Genomic DNA, 22,483 nt, shown 5'->3' on the forward strand with positions numbered 1-22,483 from the left:
GAACACTGTATGTGAACTTTTACATTCTGAATTTTTAGTCGAAAGTAAGTCAGAAGATGCTGAAAATGATTCCACATCAAAACCGAATTTTATTAAAGAGGCTTTGATGGAGGAACAAAGTTGGGCTCAATCTCTTGATAACTGTAGACTAACTGCTGTAACAGAAGAAAGTAATGCCCCATCATGCAGTTATGTATTTTTAGCAAGATGTACATGTACTTAGCATGTACTTAGCTTAGCCCCCTGACAGTGTGTTCTCTGGTCATCTGGGTATACAGAAAACAAATCACCAGATCATGTGTTTTTTCTTTTGACCTGGTCCTAAAGCTGATGCTGTGTTATGTTGAGTTACGGGAAAACCCAATCAGGTTATTCCATCCACATCACTTCATCCAATCCTAGCATTATGAGCACCATTTCAACGTGTGTAGGGCCACTGCCCTGGCCACTGATCAAATCCTTCTACTTTTGTGTTACCCCTTGACCAGCTACCTAAACAAATGCTCATGCTTCATTACAGTAACAAGGCTGTGATGGCTGTCTTAAGTATGTTGCGAGAAGGTCACAAAGTGTGTTCAGGTTTTTCGCTGCTGCACCTGCATCATTATTCTCCATTTTTTTTGTTCCAGACATGAGGAGCTCCTCCCTTTCTGTTCCACATTGCATTGTTTTTCGCTGCTGCACCTGCATCATTATTCTCCATTTTTTTTGTTCCAGACATGAGGAGCTCCTCCCTTTCTGTTCCACATTGCATTGTGGTATAATGTAAAAAAGTGTCCATTGAGTATACACCAAAAATTAGCTGTGCGCTAATCCGTATACGTTCGGCACCATTTAAGGTGGCTTCCAGTAAGAAGCTGGAGAATAACTCCAGCCTTGTTGGTGCAGCCGTTTCTTTACGGCATCATAAATCAGCACATTTTACAGTTGTAAAATACATCCAGATAGATCCGGGAACTAATTTTACTGAAGTTCTGAAATTGTTAGCAATTGATCATCACATGTCCAGTGCATATCACCCCGAATCTCAGGGTTCTCTAGAATGTTTTCAACAACCTCAGTGCTTCGTACCTACTGTCTTTAGGTAGATAAAGAATGTGATGATGGCATCCTGGTCTTATTGTTTGCCATTTGTGAAAGTGATCAGGATTCCATTGGGTTTAGCCATTCACAGCTGAATTGTGAATTTCACTTTGGAGATAAAAGACTTGTACGTACCAGGTTCTGCCCTGTGTGCAGAGTTTTCAGGAAGATTGTGTTGATGGAGGTGGATCTGCTAATAGGGTTTTGCTAAGTTCTCCCCTACTGCTTCTGAAGTATCTGCTTTTGTCACACCAGATCTCTTTCTACAGTATTCCGTAATGCCATTTGGGTTACAAAAGGTAATAGCTAATGTAAACAATTGTGAAGCATGTCTGGATGTCGTTGTGATGTCTAGATGTCTATCAGAGTTGGAATGAACATTTGGCAATCCTCTGAAATGTGTTTAAGCGCTTTCTGAAAGTTTCCCTCACACTTAATCTCACTAAATGTGAGTCTGGGAAAGCTAGAGTATCCTAGGTTTGTAAGAAGGTGGGCCAAGGTGAAGTGCGCCCTCTTGAGGCTAAGATACCAACCCTGCAGTTGTGCTTTTGTAGAACCCCTGTTCTAATGACTCCTGACTACACTCAATTCTTCAAGCTGTAAGCTGGGGCTGGAGCTGTCCTCCTTAAAGAAGACTCGAGGTGTTGACCATCCAGTTTATTTTTCATAAAAATTGAAGGAACATCAGATCATGTATAGAACCACTGAGAAGGAAGCTTAGCACTCTTATTAGCTTTTCAACACTTTATGTGGGGTCGAGTGTTTTGGCAGTAGTGCTCTATATATACCACAATATCAGCTGAAGACTGATGAGATGGTTCATGATTGTTCAAGGTTTTAATGTTCAGAATAAGAAAGATTGTGAAAATGTAGTTGCTGATGCGTTGTCTAGGCAGTAGTGTGAGGGTGTTATGACCCTGGGGAGTGTAAAAGAGAGCCTCGTTGGTGCAGCCGTGTTTGTTTACAGCGTCAGAAAGACGAAGCAGTTTAGGAACACAGAGTCCTAACCTGACGTCAGTCCAATTATTCCATTCCACCTTAAATGGTGCAGCAGTTTCAGTCAAAAGTATTCACCCCCCCATCTACTACTAAACATAACAAGTGCTTTCTCCAAATTCAATAATGCTAAATTGCAATGAGGGGTGTGAATAATTTGGACTGCAACTGTACAGCACCAGAATGGAACAGGTGGAGCATAATTGGGATGAGATGCCGATTTCAGTAGGGCATCAATCTTAGTGTGCTTCTCTATCCTTCTTCCACTTAAACACAACTCTAATAATAAACATATGATGCTTTAAATACAAAAACAGAAAATTATATTATTTATATTCAGCCTGTAGTTCAAAACTACTTCCAACCAAACACCACTGTCTGACTCACTGTTGTCTTTTCCTAGTTAATAGATGTAGATCTGCACTCTTAGCTCCTTCAGTGTAGTTTTTTTCAACCATTTCAGCCCAAAAAAAAAAAAAAAAAAAAGCTTCTAAGCTTTTCAGTCCCTGAGATCAGTACTGGAGGACTTATGTGTCCCATCTGCTGAATTAAGAAAACAAATGGTAAATGTGGCATCAATCTATACAAAATGAAAATGTGAACGAGTTAGACAGTCATCTAAGATTGATACAAACGCCTTTGTTAATGGATCATCTGCTTTTTCAAAATGAATATTAAAGTCTTCTACTATTATAACTTTGTCACTGCACACTGACAAGTCTGCAGCAAAATCACAAAATGATTAAAAAAATTCAGAATATGACCCTGGAGGCCTATAAATATTAATTTAGTCTGAATGCATTTTTATTTGTGGCTGGATTTGATTTATTAATGTAGAAAATCTCAAAAGAAGTGAAAGTGTTAGTGTTTTTGAATAATATCTAGTGTATTCTGGTAGATTATGCATACTCCACCTCCTGTGCCTGATAATCTAGGGCTATGTACATATTTATAACCTGCGGTGGTGGCTTCATTTACTGCTATACATTGATCAGGTTTCAGTGTGGCAGAAAATGTCTAGTTTCTAATTAATTTATTAAAACAAGCAGATTTAGATATTCTATGTTTGGCTTTAATTTGGGGCACAGACAGTCTTAATACAATGAAACCTGGGTGACGCCTCAAAGCAGCTCGCAGACGGTTTAGCGTGTGTCTGCGGCCTGGTCCCGGCTTTGGATTGTCAGCAGCCTTTTACACTACTCGACTAACTAGCAGACTATGCGTTATGCTGCACGAAAATAGGGCAGCACCCTCCTGCGTGGGGTGGACGCCATCCCTACCTAAAAAACAGGCTTGCCCTCAAACTTTAATCAATTATCTGTGCTATATAGCACTGTGATTCGGCTGTAAGACTCAGCGGCGCGCCTCATTGGAATGGGGCCAAAGCAAATTACGGCAATAAAGTTGCCGGTGAGTGGAAGCATAAGGTAGGTGTTTCTAATAAAGTGACCATAACCTAAAGCTACCTTACACTCAGCAAAAGTCCATTCTCTATCAGCAGAGAAACCTTTGGATGAAAAGTACTGAGCTATCTTTTGCTCATTAATATGTTTCTTCACTATGCCATTGATTACCTTTTCAAAATCAGAATCAGTCCACTGAGGCATTTCAGTCTCTCCCTTAGCTAAGGTGCTGCTTTTATAGTTAAGAGGCTTCCATGAGTATGATGGCCTTTTCTTGACATGGTGAGGAAACAGGAGAACAAAACCAAGTTTTCTTCTTATTAACTAAACTACAGAAGAACAAAAACACAACTCCGTTCAGAGAGGATTACTGTTACAAACGTTACGTTTAACAGTAACAAAACAAACTTCTCTCCTTTAGAGAGGATAACAGCCACAAAACACTAGGTTTTTATCAGTGACAAACAGATAACTTCTCTTCTTTCAGAGAGGCTAACAATTACTGACTCCTCTGTCTTAGGAAACCAGAATTTCTCTCAGATTCGAAATGATGTTTACTCACCAAGAAGGTTTTAGTAGGCCATCCGGGTCACAACACCACATTGTTAGAAATCCGGCATACAGGACACAGATTCAGGAGTCAGGAGACTGGATCTTTAGCATTGGAGTTTATTCACATGCAGACAGAAAATCATACACTGGCACAGCTTAGTTGATCACGGTCAGTCTAGTCTAGTCCGACCATGTCTAGTCCGAACCAATCCAGTCTAAGACAGAATTCAGTCCAAAACTGAATTCAGTCTAAAACAGAATCCAGTCTGATTAGGGGTATTTTGAGAGGGCCTTATATATATTGGAAATTGTGGGAGGGGAAACGAAGGGTAACAAAAGGTGAGACAAAGGATTAAGATAACCATTTGATAAGTTGAAACCACATGAAAGTAATGTTAGAAAGGGCCATATTTTCTCTCAGCTGCAACTCTCAGGTTTTTGGTCTTCACCTATATAAGGCCATCAGTTGTCAGGTACATCTGGATTGTACACAAAACTGTGTTCCCTCCATTGGGCGTTGTGCCCACTTGGGCTATTCGGGGTCAGTGTGGGTGGAGGTAAAGAACTGCCGATTGGCTTTTCAATTTTGCTTTCTGTCAGCGTGATCTCACCCTTGCATGAGTATGATGCAGGACCTCTTAGGAGTGTCTGGTGGGTTAGGGGGTTCAGGCTGATCTTTGACCTTGAACTTGACCAAACCTTGCATCTCCATCTCCACATCAGTTTCGGTCCAGGTGGTCATGTGAAGTGGTCACTGCACTGCTGTCTGCTCTTGTCCATCTGATTCAGGGGCATATGGAGGTGGTCTCAGGTTTGAGCCGAGAATACAGCCCGGGCTTGTTTGTCTTGTCATCATGTTGTTTGCTTATCTCCATGTTGTGAAAGTTAGCTTACGAGTGATAAGAAGATAAGGGGTGATGAGAGAAATATTGGGGTATATTGGGGTGATGAGAGAAACCCCAATATGGGGGTGATGAGAGAAACAAAGGGGTGAAACCAGTAGAAGGATGTTACAAGAGAAATATGGAGTGTTAAGAGAAATATGGGGAGTTATAAAGAATAAATAAAGGGGTGTTAAAAGAAAAAGAAGGGGTATTAATAGAAGAAACTGGGTATTACAAGAAGGGTGAGTAATTATACAAGTGAAGAGATAGGGTATAGTGTACACAGAAGAAAGTAAAGCGATAGCTTAAAAGGGATAGCTTGTGTGTGTGAATGTGAAGGGAATTATCGTGTGTCTCTCAGTCTGTGTGTGGATTCTGGGTGGCTATGTTCTGTTGGGGTTGAAGGGATATGTTTGGAGAGTAATTCTAAAAACTCTCCATACTGTTGTCTTTTATTGTGAGATCTTGTGCTTTGCAGGAGATCTCACAATAAGAAAAATCTCATAAAAACGAGAGGAGCTATATTTAAGTTTGTGCACAGAATCAATAAAAGCCAAATTAATTGGGGTTGTAAAAAGATAAGGGTAAAAGCTGAAAATAATTCTGTTATTGTCTCAGAAAAATGTGTGCCTTTGTGGGAGGTTTAAGGGAAGATACAGTATGGGGGCCCCCGGAGAATAGAAAAACAGGAGTAAATGTTACATGTTGTATGTCTAGTCTGAGATTTTGTTTTAATGGCCAATAAAAGATAAATGGATCCATTAGATAGAGTTATGTGATAATGAGTGTAGAAAAGCAGTAGGAAATCTATGAAATAAATAGGTTTTGTTGATATGTGGGTTGGAACGAAGTATAGTAAAAATTAATGAGCCCGGACTGGACGTCAGAGAGGGAGATAGGTAAAGGAACAGTTTCATAAACCACTAAAGCAGCCCATACTGGCACCAGGTCACGTGTAGTACAAGAATACTGTTAATAAGTCCTGTGGTTGTTGTATGGATACTGGAATGTGGGTTTTATAGTGTAAGTCCAACCTACCAACCTGAGAAAGAGATTGACTAGGTTAAAATAGTTATACATAGAAGATGTGTTTATATCTTATGTGTAGGTAATTCTTTGTATGAATAACAAGCATTATTGTTAAGCACTGTAGGAAAGTAATCTCTGGTATTTCTGTTCTATGCTGGTATCTCTGGTATTTCTGTTCTATGCTGGCAGAAAGGGAATCTATCCACCTGTACATACTAGCATCTAAATATGTTCTGCACACATGCTTCTAGTTGAACTTTGACCACTGGAAAGGGGAGCCTCATGTATGCAAGCATACACATACACTAAGGTTTAAGGTTGGTAGAGAGTTAAATCACTTTTAAACACACATAGTTAAAGATTCTCTCACTTGATTAGCTTAAGATTAGATCTACAAGTAATCTGGTTTGATTCTCCTTTCTCTTTTATGGGATGTGAGAGGAGACAGAAAGAAGGACCTAAGGAGGGGCAGCTGGCGAGCGACGTGCCAGAAACATCACATGGACTGAGTGGAAGAAGCTGTGCTGACTTCAGATCAGGCTAGTGTGCTTATCCACAGATCACTTCCCTGTATACACCTGCATTCTAAACAAATGTGTATTCATATTTATAGTGCTATTAATTATATAATACTTGCTAACAGCGTATAAGATGCTGCATGAAGCTTGCCAACTGATTGGTCGGGCAGTGACTTTGATTACTTAAAGAGAACACACTTGGGGGTTAAACATTTTGTTGAAAGCCACAGGTAGGGAAGTATTTGGTGTTTTTTTTTTTTTTTTTTTTTTTTTTAGTGTTCATACATTCTTAAGGTCTGGGCTGGTCTGAAGTTGGCAAACCTCAGTTAATTTCAACAACTCGTATAGTAACTTATAATAAACAAATAAATAAATATTGTATAATTCAAAGTAGACAGTGAAGTGGTAGTAACTTCAAAAATTTTAAAGTAATCTTTTTCACACTCAAATAACATAAAGAGGCCATTATTATGCCAACTATGGGTACAAACACTTCGAAAGGAATTACTGTTCCTGTTGATGTAGTTAAAATAATCCATTAATTAAAGGCATAACTAAGACATCAGAGAAATGACACAAGCGTTGGCCTGACATTGACCAACCTTGGCCAGTGGAGGGGACTCTTAATCCAGATGTAATTAAAGTAATGCAAGTACTTGTGGCCACGTACAAGGCTAACCAAAAGAAAGGTAAGAAGGGGGAAAAACATAAGGAGAAGAGACCGATGGAGCTTGGCATTCTCCAGTTGCTGGAATAAGAAGGGCAGAAACTGGTCAAAGCAGCAAAGGATAAGAGAGAGAGGAGTGCAGAAGAAATGGAGAGACAGATGAGAGGAATAGGAAAGCAGATGGCAGAAATTAATAAGCCATTTTCACACGTAAACCCAGTAAAGAACCCCCCACCATATGAGAAGGAATTGAAGTCTGAGAAGATCTATCCCCAGCTCCCAGTGATCACTCAAGAGGGCAAATATCACATCAGAGATGATGATGACCGAATAGTGGAAGCAGGAAAAGCAGAAACAATTATAAAAATGTATTTTCCAAAAGCAAGAAGAAATCAACATATATGTAAACTGAAGGTGAAGTGAAGATCAGGAGGACAAAAGTTGGAGATGATGTGGATGAAAGTGCGTGGGAAGAAGCCAGAAGAGGATGTGATCCAGCAGTCACGCGGATCCTGGTGAGGGCAGAAAGGAAAGGAGACAAGACGAGAAAGTATGAGGACTCAACAGATGAGAGTTCTAATAAAATGAGTATATGAAGGTAGTGATCAAGGTAAGGAACATAGTCTTTCCACCTGAAGGGGATTCTTTCCAACAGCAGCCGGTACAAGAATGGAAGAAGAAATGTAGAGAGGCGTATAGACCAATGCCTTTCTCACGTGGACACTGCTATGACTTTAGAAAGTCAAAAATCATTGGAGAAGCAGTTGAAGGAGCTGCAGATGCAGACGAAAGAATTGAGGCTGGAAGGATCTCAGAAAGTGGATGAGAAATATGCATTGCACCCCAAAAAAGGATTGTCATGTGACAATATGTGTCCAGTGATTATCTGAGGACCGACATTAGAGTACAAGCCTTGGCAGAATACAGACATGTCTGATGTCATGGAAAAATTGCCAACTCTTCAAGATGGAGCACATCCTTGGAGTAAGAAGAGATCATGGTGGGAACAGAACCTGCTGTAGGAGATATTAAGAGACTTCTTGCTATTCTCCGGGGAGTTCCAGCCATGGAAGAAATTCTGCAAAAAGCTGGATTTGATTGCTACGTGGGGACAGCGGTAAATGATCCAGAACGGTTTGCTGCAATTAGAGGTCGGGTGTGGACAGCATTGAGATACATTTCCAACAAATATACATCCTGATAACATTGGGAGAACCATTGGGAGAGGAAGAAAACCCTAGAGCCTTATGTGTCAAGAACCCATCAAGGGAGAAATCACAGGGCATGACCCGGAAGCAAATCCATACAAAACAATAAATCCTTCGAGCCAAAATACAGAAAGGACTGCCGTTGTCTGTGAAAAACAAACTGGCAGAAGTCGTGGGCTTAGAAGGTATGGCAAAAGGGGTTTATACAGACCACATTTCTCATCAAGTGGAGTTGTATAGGGAGAAGGAACAGGACCAAAAAGAGCAAGATCAAGAGACCCTCAGAAAACCGACCTCACATACAACTGGTGGAGAACAAGAAAAAAGAAAAAAAAAATGCAAGCCCTGGTTATACCAAGCCAGCCTCCAAAAAATCAGCAAGATCAGCCTTCACAACAACTGCAGCCAAATCAGGTTCACCCTCATTGACTCAACCATCATCAGTGGTTCCAGATGTCTCCTGGCCACAGCCAGTTTTTGGTCAAGTACTCAAGGAATCATAGGAAGAGGAAGAAGATTTGATCCAACCTTTCAGCAATCCTTGAAGCATGCTACAACTGTGGAATGGTAGGTCACCTCGCTCGAGAGTGCAACAGACCAAGAGAAAGTTTCAGGGGAAATTACAGAGGAGGATTCAGGGTCCAATTGAGGCCATTCAGGGGACCGGTGAACCCTTATAGGGGCCTGGAACCAGGATTCTAGAGGTGTCCAGAGAATTCGAAAGGGGGTGTCAGCTGGTAGCATCAGAGCCAGAGTGATCCAACCATTGAGGTGAAAGTAAATAATTGACCATTAAAGATGATGGCAGATGGCGGAGCAGCTTTCACATGTAGCCAGCCTGAAGATGCTACACATCTCCCCATGTCTGGTCAGTGGATTCGGACAATCGGGTTTCAGGGAGTGAAACAGCTGATTCCTCTCACAGAACCAATAGAGCTCTGCTATAAAGATATGAAGATTACAATACCCATTCTGGTATCAGAACACACACCAATAGCATTGTTGGGAAGAGATGCTTTGTGCAAATTGAACTGCACAATAAAATGTACACCAGACGGATGCCTGGTGGAAGTGCCAAGTGACATTGTCCACCAACTACTGATGACGACAGAAGCCGAAGCTTCATCAGTGTTCTGGATTGGAAATCTTACTGCAGCCTTCTTGGAGCCGGCCAAGTTGTGGGAGATGTTTATTGCGGCAAACCTGCCTGATGCAGTACTGTTAAACAGTACTGTTATTCAGTATGTAGATGATCATAATTGCTGCAGATGTTGGCTGAGAAGGGGCATAAGGTCTCTCAGAAAAAGGTGCAGTACTGTCAGAAGAAGGTAGTTTATTTGGGTCAGACAATAACGCAGGGGCACAGAAGTATTTCTGACAAACAGTTGAAGCTATTCGTTATGCTCCCAAGCCCAGAACAGTCAGGGAACTGATGACATTTTTAGGTTTTGCAAGTTACTCTATAGAGGACTATGCCAGTTTAATAGGGCCTTTGAGGGCTATGCTTAAAGATATTGGGAATGCTAAACTCCACTGTAACTTATCCGGGACACGAGATGGCCTTTTAGCATTTGAGACGATTAAACAGAGGTTACAAGAGGCTCCAGCATTGGCGCTTCCAGATTACTCTAAGAATTCCTTATTGTATGGGTCTTGTACTTCTACTGGAGGTAAATATGCATGTGCAGTCCTCTGTCAAGCGACAGGTACAGTAACAGGTCCACAGCCTATTTCTTATTATTCTACAGCATTTTCAGGAGTTGAATTAGGGTTGCCATTATGTTATAGAGCTATGGTAGGAGTCCATTTAATGTATGAGAAAGTGTCATCCAGTAACAATTATTACCCATCATAGCCTTAGAAATCTACTGAACCATGGCAAATACACATTGACTATGTCAAGGCTGAGTTATTATTATAAGCTTCTAGAACAGGAAGATGTCACCCTAATGAGGTGTGTCACAGTGAATCCAGCTGACACCTTGCCAACTTCAGAAGATGGTGAACCCCATGATTGTGTTCAAGACGCTGAGAAATACTCAAGGCTTAGGTCAGATTTGCAAGCCCTCCCACTGCATAATGCAGACTTGGAATATTGGACTGATGGGTCTTATTATAGGAGAGGCAATACATTGTGTGCAGGTTATGCAGTAGTAAAAGCCCAAGGAGCAAACTTTGTGGTTGAGAAAGCTGCAGTAATACCACAGCCTGCTTCAGCACAACTTGATAAACTTATAGGGTTAACAGAAGCATGTTTATTGGCAGAAGGTAAGCAAGTGACTATCTATACTGATTCTGCCTATGCACATAGCGTGTGTCACCTGTTTGGTGCAATATGGAATAGGGGGTTTAAGAAAACAGATGGTTCTCCTATACAGCATCATGAGCAAATAATGAAATTGTTACATGCCATGATGAAGCCCAAAGAAAGTGCTATAGCTAAATGTGTAACACATAAAAGAGACATGTCAAAAGTCATTCAGGGGAATAAAGCGGCTGATGACGCTGCACAGGTAGCAGCTGATGACGCTGCACAAGGAGCAGACAAATGGGGTGAAGTCTTTTTGGTTACGCATGAGGTAGACATGGAAGACAAAATAACAATCAAGGATGTGACCTTAATGCAGGAAGCAGTTCCTGATAAAGATAAACAGTTGTGGCGAGATCGAGGGGCCACTCCAGATTCTACTGGCCTTTAGAGTAATCATGAGGGGCTGATAGTCGCATAGTCCTATGCGTGATTTAGTAGTGGACTTTGTTGACATGATTAAACCAATAGGAGGTAAGAGATTTGTTAGTCGTGGAAGACTGATTTTCGAGATGGCCAGAGGCCTGTCCAACTAAACGGAAAGATGCACATTTAGTTGCCAAGTTTCTGTGCAGAGAAGTCATAAGCAAGTGGGGACTTCCACATCGAATATCCTCAGATAATGGGAAGGAGTTTGTAGAAGTGAAATTCATTAGATTAAATAGCGTCTTAGGGCAGTGTATCATCCACAAAGTCAGGAAATTTGTGTAAAAAATTTAATGGTAAGAACCGCATTGTGAAAATCTGTCAGCACAGGTCTGAATTGGGTTGCTGCTCTTCCATTGGCGTTAATGGTGTGTCGATCACGTGAGCTGTGTGATTTGCACATGACACCGCATGAGTTGGCAACAGGCAGACGAATGCCAATGCCTTGCTTGCATGCAAGTGTAAAGGGTTCAAGTCTTGGCCTTTTAGAAGATGAAATGAGAGCGTATGTAACATACATGGCTAATCCACATAAGAGAATATCCATGTATGTTTCTGACAGGCAAAAGAAAGAAGAGGTGCAGGAGAGGCTGGATGAGCAAAAGAGGAGTGTGGTGCAACCTGGGGACAAGTTGTTTGTGAAGGTGTTTAAAAGAAAATGATATAACGAACGCCGTGAAGGTCCTTTTGAGGTTGTGCGCAGTCCAAGTTAAAGGGTCTCCAACGTGGTATAATTTGTCACATTGTGGTAAAGCACCAAGGGAAGAAACACCTCATGTGCATGAAAGAGATGTGGAAGGCTCAAGAGAACCAGGACGTACAGAAGGAGAGAGGCAGGAAGATCTACAGGGTCAAACTCCAAAAGAGGAGATTGTCCATGATGTGGACAATGGTGATGACTCTGTGGGCATTTCTGATGATGCCGGAAATGACTCTGCAATTAACCAATAGGAAAGAAGATTTGGGGACATTGAGTTTAGGGATGTCCCAGAAACAGCAGGAACTAGTTCAGGGGAGTGTAAAGCACTAAAAGGGTACTGAGGACACTGATTCCTCAACAGGGGGAGTCAGAGAGTCAAATAGACGTACAAGTCCAAAACCAGTACAAAAAAGGGTCAGACCTAAACGTTACGAAGACTGAGGTAGATGTGTCATTGGAGAAGATGACTTTATTAGCATCAAATGTTACTGAAGATATAAATAAAGAAGTAACTTTCTTTCGTATTACAAAGAAGAAAGTCAATACATGATAAGAAACTGAATGTATACTTACCTGTTACACAGTTGCAGATGAATACACAGCCAGTAAGCCAGAGTTCCAGATTCAGACAACCATATACAGTTGATAAATAATCTCTTGGGATCATGTCCTGTGAACAAGTAAAACAAAGAAAAAAGTCAATACATAAAAAGAAACTGAATGCTTACTTACCGATTACACAGTTGCAGATGAATACACAGCCAGTAAGCTAGAGTTCCAGATTCAGAAAACCATATACAGTTGATGTATAGTCTCTTGAGATCATGAGGTCCTGTGAACAAGTAAGACAAAGAAGAAAGTCAATACATTAAAATAAACGGAATGTATAGTTACCTGTTACACATTTGCAGATGAATACACCGTCAGTAATCCAAAATTCCAGATGCAGACGATGGCAAAAAGTTGGAGATGGATACACTCTTAGGATCAAGAGGTCATATAAACAAGTAAGACAAATAAGAAAGTCAATACATGAAAAGAAACTGAATGTATACTTACCTGTTACAGAGTTGCAGATTAATACACAGCCAGTAAGAAAGAATTCCAGATGCAGACAACCACATACAGCTGGACATGGATAGCCTCTTGGGATCATGAAATCCTGTCAACAAGTAAGACAAAGAAGAAAGTCAATACATGAAAAGAAACTGAATGTATACTCACCTGTTACACAGTTGAAGATAAATAAACAGCCAATAAGAAGAAAAACCCAGATACAGACAACGGCAAACAGCTGGAGATGAACAGTCTCTTGGCATCATGAGGTCCTGTGAACAAGAAAGTCAATACATGAAAAGAAACTGAATGTTTACTTACCTGTTACACAGTTGCAGATGAATACACAGCCAGTACGACAGAGTTCCAGATGCAGACTACGGCAAAAAGTTGGAAATAGATAGTCTCTTGGTATCATGAGGGCCTGTCAACAAGTAAGACAAAGAAGAAAGTCAAAACATGAAAAGAAACTGAATGTATACTTACCTGTTACACAGTTGCAGATGAAAAAAAGCCAGTAAGCCAGAGTTCTAGATTCAGACAACCATATACAGTTGATGTATCGTCTCTTGAGATCACGAGGTCCTGTCAACAAGTAAGACAAAGAAGAAATTCAAAATATGAAAAGAAACTGAATGTTTACTTACCGATTACACAGTTGCAGATAAATAGAAAGTCAGTCAGATTGAGATCCAGATGCAGACAACGGCAAACACTTGGAGATCGATAGCCTCTTGGGATCATGAAGTCCTGTCAACAAGTAAGACAAAGAAGAAAGTCAATACATGAAAAGAAACTGAATGTTTACTTACCTGTTACACAGTTGCAGATGAATACACAGCCAGTAAGAAAGACTTCCAGATGCAGACAACCACATACAGATGGACATGGATAGTGTCTTGCGATCATGAAGTCCTGTGAACAAGTAAAACAAAGAAAAAAAGTCAAATCATGAAAAGAAACTGAATGCTTACTTACCGATTACACAGTTGCAGATGAAAAAAAGCCAGTAAGCTAGAGTTCCAGATTCAGACAACCACATACAGTTGATGTATAGTCTCTTGAGATCATGAGGTCCTGTGAAAGGGACAAAATGAAAGTCAATACATGAAAAGAAGCGGAATGTATACTTACTTGTTACACAGTTGCAGACTAATACACAGCCAGTACGAAAGACTTCCAGATGCAGACAACCACATACAGCTGGACATGGACAGTCTCTTGGGATCATGAAGGCCTGTGAACAAGTAAGACAAAGAAGAAAGTCAATACATGAAAATAAACTGAATGCTTACTTACCTGTTACACAGTTGCAGGTGAATAGAAAGTCAGTCAGATTGAGATCCAGATGCACACAACGGCAAACACTTGGAGATCGATAGCCTCTTGGGATCATGAAGTCCTGTGAACAAGTAAGAAAAAGAAGAAAATCAAAATATGAAAAGAAACTGAATGTTTACTTACCTGTAACACAGTTGCAGATGATTACACAGCCAATAAGACGAAAAATCCAGATGCAGACAACGGCAAACAGCTGGAGATGAATAGTCTTTTGGGATCATGAGGTCCTGTAAACAAAAGAAACTGAATGCTTTTCTACCGATTACACAGTTGCAGATGAATACACAGTCAGTAAGAAAGAATTCCACATGCAGACAACGGCAAACAGCTGGAGATGAATAGTCTCTTGGGATCATGAGGTCCTGTAAACAAGACAAAGAAGAAAGTCAATACATGAAAAGAAACTGAATGCTTAATTACCCGTCACACAGTTGCAGATGAATACACAGCCAATAAGACGTAAAATACAGATGCAGACAACGGCAAACAGCTGGAGATAAATAGTCTCTTGGGATCATGAGGTCCTGTAAACAAAACAAAAAAAAGTCAATACATGAAAAGAAGCGGAATGTATACTTACTTGTTACACAGTTGCAGACTAATACACAGCCAGTAAGAAAGACTTCCAGATGCAGACAACCACATACAGCTGTACTTGAATATCTCTTGGGATCATGAAGTCCTGACAAAGAGTAAGACAAAGATGAAAATCAATATATGAAAAGAAACTGAATGTATACTTACCTGTTACACAGTTGCGGATGAAAAAAAGGCCAGTAAGCCAGAGTTCCAGATGCAGACAACCATATACAGTTGATGTAAAGTCTCTTGGGATCACGAGGTCCTGTGAACAAGTAAAACAATGAAGAAAGTTAATACATGAAAAGAAACGGAATGTTTACTTACCTGTTACACAGTTGCAGATGAATACACAGCAAGAAAGAAAGAATTCCAGATGCAGACAACATACAGCTGGACATGGACAGTCTCTTGGGATCATGAAGGCCTGTGAACAAGTAAGACAAAGAAGAAAGTCAATACATGAAAATAAACTGAATGCTTACTTACCGATTACACAGTTGCAGATGAATAGAAAATCAGTCAGATTGAGATCCAGATGCAGACAACGGCAAACACTTTGAGATCGACAGACTCTTGGGATCATGAGGTCCTGTAAACAAGACAAAAAGAAAGTCAATACATGAAAAGAAACTGAATGTATACTTACCTGTTACACAGTTGCAGGTGAATAGAAAGTCAGTCAGATTGAGATCCAGATGCACACAACGGCAAACACTTGGAGATCGATAGCCTCTTGGGATCATGAAGTCCTGTGAACAAGTAAGAAAAAGAAGAAAATCAAAATATGAAAAGAAACTGAATGTTTACTTACCTGTAACACAGTTGCAGATGATTACACAGCCAATAAGACGAAAAATCCAGATGCAGACAATGGCAAACAGCTGGAGATGAATAGTCTTTTGGGATCATGAGGTCCTGTAAACAAAAGAAACTGAATGCTTTTCTACCGATTACACAGTTGCAGATGAATACACAGTCAGTAAGAAAGAATACCACATGCAGACAACGGAAAACAGCTGGAGATGAATAGTCTCTTTGGATCATGAGGTCCTGTAAACAAGACAAAAAGAAAGTCAATACATGAAAAGGAACTGAATGTATACTTACCTGTTACACAGTTGCAGATGAAAAAAAAGCTAGTAAGCCAGAGTTCCAGATGCAGATAACCATATACAGTTGATGTATCGTCTCTTGGGATCACGAGGTTCTGTGAACAAGTAAGATAAAGAAGAAAGTCAATACATGAAAAGAAACTGAATGCTTACTTACCGATTACACAGTTGCAGATGAATAGAAAGTCAGATTGAGATCCAGATGCAGACAACGGCAAACACTTGGACATCGATAGCCTCTTGGGATCATGAAGTCCTGTCAACAAGTAAGACAAAGAAGAAAATCCAAATATGAAAAGAAACTGAATGTATACTTACCTGTAACACAGTTGCAGATTAATACACAGCCAATAAGATGAAAAATCAAGATGCAGACAATGGCAAACAGCTGGAGATGAATAGTCTCTTGGGATCATGAGGTCCTGTAAACAAGTAAGACAAAGAAGAAAGTCAATACATGAAAAGAAACTGAATGCTTACTTACCGATTACACAGTTGCAGATGAAAAAAATAAAGCCAGTAAACCAGAGTTCCAGATTCAGACAACCATATACAGTTGATTTATAGTCTCTTGGGATCATGAGGTACTGTGAACAAGTAAGACAAAGAAGAAAGTCAATACATGAAAAGAAACTGAATGTATACTTACCTGTTACACAGTTGCAGATGAATACACAGTCAGTAAGAAAGAATTCCAGATGCAGACAACCACAAATAGCTGGACATGGACAGTCTCTTGGGATCATGAAGTCCTGTGAACAAGTGAGACAACGAAGAAAGTCAATACATGAAAAGAAACTGAATGTATACTTACCTGTTACAAAGTTGCAGATGAAAACAAAGCCAGTAAGAAAGAATTCCAGATCCAGACAACCACATCCAGCTGGACACGGATAGTCTCTAGGGATCATGAGGTCCTGTAAACAAGACAAAGAAGAAAGTCAATACATGAAAAGAAACTGAATGTATACTTACCTGTTACACAGTTGCAGATGAATAGGAAGCAAGTTAGATTGAGTTCCAGATGCAGACAACGGCAAGCACTTGGAGATCGATAGCCTCTTGGGATCATGAAGTCCTGTCAAGAAGTAAGACAAAGAAGAAAATCAAAACATGAAAAGAAACTGAATGTATACTTACCTGTTACACAGTTGCAGATGAATACACAGTCAGTAAGAAAGAATTCCAGATGCAGACAATCACATACAGCTGGACATCGATAGCCTCTTGGGATCATGAGGTCCTGTAAACAAGACAAAAAGAAAGTCAATACATGGAAAGTAACTGAATTTATACTTACCTGTTACACTGTTGCAGATGAATACAGTCAGTAAGAAAGAATTCCAGATGCAGACAACCACATACAGCTGGACATCGATAGCCTCTTGGGATCATGAGGTCCTGTAAACAAGACAAAAAGAAAGTCAATACATGAAAAGAAACTGAATGTATACTTACCTTTTACACAGTTGCAGTTGAAAAAAAGCCAGTAAGCCAGAGTTCCAGATTCAGACAAGCATATACAGTTGATGTATAGTCTCCTGGGATCACGAGGTTCTGTGAACAAGTAAGACAAAGAAGAAAGTCAATACATGAAAAGAAACTGAATGCTTAGTTACAGATTAATAGAATTATTTGCAGATGAATAGAAAGTCAGTCAGATTGAGTTCCAGATGCAGACAACGGCAAACACTTGGAGATCGATAGCCTCTTGGGATCATGAAGTCCTGTCAACAAGTAAGACAAAGAAGAAAATCAAAACATGAAAAGAAACTGAATGTATACTTACCTGTTACACAGTTGCAGATGAATACACAGTCAGTAAGAAAGAATTCCAGATGCAGACAACCACATACAGCTGGACATCGATAGCCTCTTGGGATCATGAAGTCCTGTAAACAAGACAAAAAGAAAGTCAATACATGAAAAGAAACTGAATGTATACTTACCTATTACACAGTTGCAGATGAATAGAAAGTCAGTCAGATTGAGTTCCAGATGCAGACAACGGAGGACACCTTTCGCTGTACAATGTGCACTGTACAGTGAAAAATACGTGCACCTTACCTTACCTTGGGATCATGAGGTCCTGTAAACAAGAAAAAAAGAAAGTCAATACGTGAAAAAATGAATGCTTACTTACCGATTACACAGTTGGAGATGAATACACAGCCATTATGAAAGAATTCCAGATGCAGACAACCACATACAGCTGGACATGGACAGACTCTTGGGATCATGAAGTCCTGTGAACAAGTAAGACAAAATAGAAAGTCAATACATGAAAAGAAGCTGAATGTATACTTACCTGTTACACAGTTGCAGATGAAAAAAAGCCAGTAAGCCAGAGTTCCAGATTCAGTCAACCATATACAGTTGATGTATAGTCTCCTGGGATCATGAAGTCCTGTGAACAAGTAAGACAAAGAAAAAAGTAAATACATGAAAAGAAACTGAATGTATACTTATCTGTTACACAGTTACAGATGAATACACAGTCAGTAAGAAAGAATTCCAGATGCAGACAACCACATACAGCTGGACATGGACAGTCTCTTGGGATCATGAAGTCCTGTAAATAAGTAAGACAAATAAGAAAGTCAATACATGAAAAGAAACTGAATGTATACTTACCTGTTACACAGTTGCAGATGAATACACAGTCAGTAAGAAAGAATTCCAGATGCAGACAACCACATACAGCTAGACATCGTTAGCCTCTTGGGATCATGAAGTCCTGTAAACAAGACAAAAAGAAAGTCAATGCATGAAGAGAAACTGAATGTATACTTACCTGTTACAAAGTTGCAGATGAATAGAAAGTCAGTCAGATTGAGTTCCAGATGCAGACACCGGCAAACACTTGGAGATCTATAGCCTCTTGGGATCATGAAGTCCTGTCAACAACTAAGACAAAAAAGAAAATCAAAATATGAAAAGAAATTGAATGTATACTTACCTATAACACAGTTGCAGATGAATACACAGCCAATAAAACGTAAAATCCAGATGCAGACAAAGGCAAACAGCTAGCGATGAATAGTCTCTTGGGATCATGAGGTCCTGTAAACAAGACAAAAAAAGTCAATACATGAAGAGAAACGGAATGTATACTTACCTGTTACACAGTTGCAGATGAATACAAAGCCAGTAAGAAAGAATTCCAGATGCAGACAACCACATACAGCTGGACATCGATAGCCTCTTGGGATCATGAGGTCCTGTAAACAAGACAAAGAAGAAAATCAAAACATGAAAAGAAACTGAATGTATACTTACCTGATACACAGTTGCAAATGAATACACAGTCAGTAAGAAAGAATTCCAGATGCAGACAACCACATACAGCTGGACATCGATAGCCTCTTGGGATCATGAAGTCCTGTAAACAAGTAAGACAAAGAAGAAAATCAAAACATGAAAAGAAACTGAATGTTTACTTACCTTTAACACAGTTGCAGATGAATACACAGCCAATAAGACAAAAAATCCAGATGCAGATGAATAGTATCTTGGGATCATGAGGTCCTGTAAACAAGATAAAGAAGAAAGTCAATACATGAAAAGAAACTGAATGTATACTTACCTGTTACACAGTTGCAGATGAGTACACAGTCAGTAAGAAAGAATTCCAGATGCAGACAACATACAGCTGGACATGGACAGACTCTTGGGATCATGAAGTCCTTTGAACAAGTAAGACAAAGAAGAAAGTCAATACATGAAAAGAAACTGAATGTATACTTACCTGTTACAAAGTTGCAGATGAATACAAAGCCAGTAAGAAAGAATTCCAGATGCAGACAACCACATACAGCTGGACATCGATAGCCTCTTGGGATCATGAGGTCCTGTAAACAAGACAAAGAAGAAAGTCAATACATGAAAAGAAACTGAATGTATACTTACCTGTTACACAGTTGCAGATGAAAAAAAAAGCTAGTAAGCCAGAGTTCCAGATGCAGATAACCATATACAGTTCATGTATAGTCTCTTGGGATCACGAGGTTCTGTGAACAAGTAAGACAAAGAAGAAAGTCAATACATGAAAAGAAACTGAATGCTAACTTACCGATTACACAGTTGCAGATGAAAAAAAGCCAGTAAGCTAGAGTTCCAGATTCAGAAAACCATATACAGTTGAAGTATAGTCTCTTGAGATCATGAGGTCCTCTGAAAGGGACAAAATGAAAGTCAATACATGAAAAGAAATGGAATGTATACTTACCTTTTACACAGTTGCAGATGAATACACCGTCAGTAATCCAAAATACCAGATGCAGACAATGGCAAAAAGTTGGAGACTGATACACTCTTAGGATCAAGAGGTCATATGAACAAGTAAGACAAATAAGAAAATCAATACATGAAAAGAAACTGAATGTATACTTACCTGTTACAGAGTTGCAGATTAATACACAGCCAGTAAGAAAGAATTCCAGATGCAGACAACCACATATAGCTGGACATGGATAGCCTCTTGGGATCATGAAATCCTGTCAACAAGTAAGACAAAGAACAAAATCAAAATATGAAAAGAAACTGAATGTATACTCACCTGTTACACAGTTGAAGATAAATAAACAGCCAATAAGAAGAAAAATCCAGATACAGACAACGGCAAACAGCTGGAGATGAACAGTCTCTTGGCATCATGAGGTCCTGTGAACAAGAAAGTCAATACATGAAAAGAAACTGAATGTTTACTTACCTGTTACACAGTTGCAGATGAATACACAGCCAGTACGACAGAGTTCCAGATGCAGACTACGGCAAAAAGTTGGAAATAGATAGTCTCTTGGTATCATGAGGGCCTATCAACAAGTAAGACAAAGAAGAAAGTCAAAACATGAAAAGAAACTGAATGTATACTTACCTGTTACACAGTTGCAGATGAAAAAAAGCCAGTAAGCCAGAGTTCCAGATTCAGACAACCATATACAGTTGATGTATCGTCTCTTGAGATCACGAGGTCCTGTCAAGAAGTAAGACAAAGAAGAAAATCAAAATATAAAAAGAAACTGAATGTTTACTTACCTGTAACACAGTTGCAGATTAATACACAGTCAGTAAGAAAGAATTCAAGATGCAGACAACCACATACAGCTGCATATGGACAGTCTCTTGGGATCATGAAGTCATGTGAACAAGTAAGACTAAGAAGAAAGTCAATACATGAAAAGAAACTGAAAGCTTACTTACCGATTACACAGTTGCAGATAAATTGAAAGTCAGTCAGATTGAGATCCAGATGCAGACAACGGCAAACACTTGGAGATCGATAGCCTCTTGGGATCATGAAGTCCTGTCAACAAGTAAGACAAAGAAGAAAGTCAATACATGAAAAGAAACTGAATGTTTACTTACCTGTTACACAGTTGCAGATGAATACACAGCCAGTAAGAAAGAACTCCATATACAGACAACTACATACAGATGGACATGGATAGTGTCTTGCGATCATGAAGTCCTGTGAACAAGTAAAACAAAAAAAAAAGTCAAATCATGAAAAGAAACTGAATGCTTACTTACCGATTACATAGTTGCAGATGAAAAAAAGCCAGTAAGCTAGAGTTCCAGATTCAGACAACCATATACAGTTGAAGTATAGTCTCTTGAGATCATGAGGTCCTCTGAAAGGGACAAAATGAAAGTCAATACATGAAAAGAAATGGAATGTATACTTACCTTTTACACAGTTGCAGACTAATACACAGCCAGTAAGAAAGACTTCCAGATGCAGACAACCACATACAGCTGGACTTGAATATCTCTTGGGATCATGAAGTCCTGACAAAGAGTAAGACAAAGATGAAAATCAAAATATGAAAAGAAACTGAATGTATACTTACCTGTTACACAGTTGCAGATGAAAAAAAGGCCAGTAAGCCGGAGTTCCAGATGCAGACAACCATATACAGTTGATGTAAAGTCTCTTGGGATGACGAGGTCCTGTGAACAAGTAAAACAATGAAGAAAGTTAATACATGAAAAGAAACTGAATGTTTACTTACCTGTTACACAATTGCAGATGAATACATAGCAAGAAAGAAAGAATTCCAGATGCAGACAACATACAGCTGGACATGGACAGTCTCTTGGGAACATGAAGGCCTGTGAACAAGTAAGACAAAGAAGAAAGTCAATACATGAAAAGAAACTGAATGTATACTTACTTGTTACACAGTTGCAGATGAAAAAAAAAAAAAAAAACGTAAGCCAGAGTTCCAGATTCAGACAACCATATACAGTTGATGTATAGCCTCTTGGGATCACAAAATCCTGTGAACAAGTAAGACAAAGAAGGAAGTCAATAAATGAAAATAAACTGAATGCTTACTTACCGATTACACAGATGCAGATGAATAGAAAATCAGTCAGATTGAGATCCAGATGCAGACAACGGCAAACACTTGGAGATCGACAGACTCTTGGGATCATGAGGTCCTGTAAACAAGACAAAAAGAAATTCAATACATGAAAAGAAACTGAATGTATACTTACCTGTTACACAGTTGCAGATGAATACACAGCCAATAAGACGAAAAATCCAGATGCAGACAACCACATACAGCTGGACATGGACAGTCTCTTGGGATCATGAAGTCCTGTGAACAA

Source organism: Salminus brasiliensis, chromosome 6 (assembly GCF_030463535.1).
Source record: "Salminus brasiliensis chromosome 6, fSalBra1.hap2, whole genome shotgun sequence".
Classification (NCBI taxonomy): Eukaryota; Metazoa; Chordata; class Actinopteri; order Characiformes; family Bryconidae; genus Salminus; species Salminus brasiliensis.